This window comes from Macrobrachium nipponense, chromosome 16, assembly GCF_015104395.2.
Source record: "Macrobrachium nipponense isolate FS-2020 chromosome 16, ASM1510439v2, whole genome shotgun sequence".
NCBI lineage: Eukaryota > Metazoa > Arthropoda > Malacostraca > Decapoda > Palaemonidae > Macrobrachium > Macrobrachium nipponense.
In genome coordinates this window covers 38,204,210-38,205,481 of record NC_087209.1, presented here as the reverse complement: position 1 = coordinate 38,205,481, position 1,272 = coordinate 38,204,210, and positions in this window count along the sequence as shown.

The window sequence follows — 1,272 nt, the reverse complement described above, 5'->3', positions numbered from 1 at the left end:
TAGTACTAGTCCCTCGGGGATCAAATGTGATCAAATGCACTGAGGGACATTTTGTATCCCCGAGGGCCTAGCACTAGCCAAGGCGAAAGTGTAGAAACACGCAGGTAGACCACCTACTATAGTAGCACACACGCACAAATAAATATATATATAATATATATATTATATATATATATATATATATATATATAATATATATATATACTATGCGTGTGTGTGAGCGCGCATGATATTCCAAACAAAGTACATTTTTCTCATGCATACTATAGAGCAACGTCAACACGGGTACGCCCCGGACGAGCACGCACCAACGCTTGTCTCTGTATCGGGCGCGTTTATAAAGAACGATCCTTTTTTGTGCGTTCGCTTTCAGACAAACGTTTGAAGCTCTGCTTTTTGTAATTTACTTCTTTATCGTTTAGTAAATTACGCTCAATTAACTTTTTTGTTTTTTTTTTTTTTTTTTTTGATGGGCGATTGCTGAATAAAAATTAGAAAAAGGCTTTATTCTGCAATTGACCTTTTATGCATTAGAGATCAGCACGGACTAAAATCTCCTTCAAAAGCCGACTTTGTTGTTTGGTGCCGTTCTTTGCCTGCATCCTTAAAATAGAATCGTTCGCAGATCTATCGATTACCTTGGCCTCTATTATGCCCCAGACCTGCTTGTGCTCGTTTCTTGCGTACTTGATGGGAAAGAATTTCTCATCTGTTTTCAGCGGAGATCTGGAGGCCGACGTGAAAGGCAAAAGATTGTGGCTCTCTCTCTCTCTCTCTCTCTCTCTCTCTCTCTCTCTCTCTCTCTCTCTTATCTGAATGACAGACGAAAGCATGACTAGTTTATTTTTTACTTCAAGAACAGTTATATTTTTATCTGAAGCCGACCAGAAGAGCAAACAATTTATTTTCATATGGCGGTCGGCCGAGAAGATTAGGGAGAGAGGAAAGTTAACAATATCGTATATCTGGAAACCTATTGAAAACGCAACCAGTTCTTTTATTTTCTTTTCTAGGTCGACCGTATGGGCAATCAAGTATATGAATGTGTGTGCTTGTTGGTAAAAGTAAAATTTTTATACTTTCGATGCCTGCCGAAAAGACAGTCAGATATTTTTATTTGGTACCGATGTTTTCGCAGTTAGCATGTAGCCTACAGTACAAATGACCCTTGCCATTAAAAGATGAGGTGGAACCAAAATCATTATATTAGTGAATGGAAGTGTACATGGAAAACCCCTTGATTTAAAATTCAAACCGATTTCAGTAAAACCG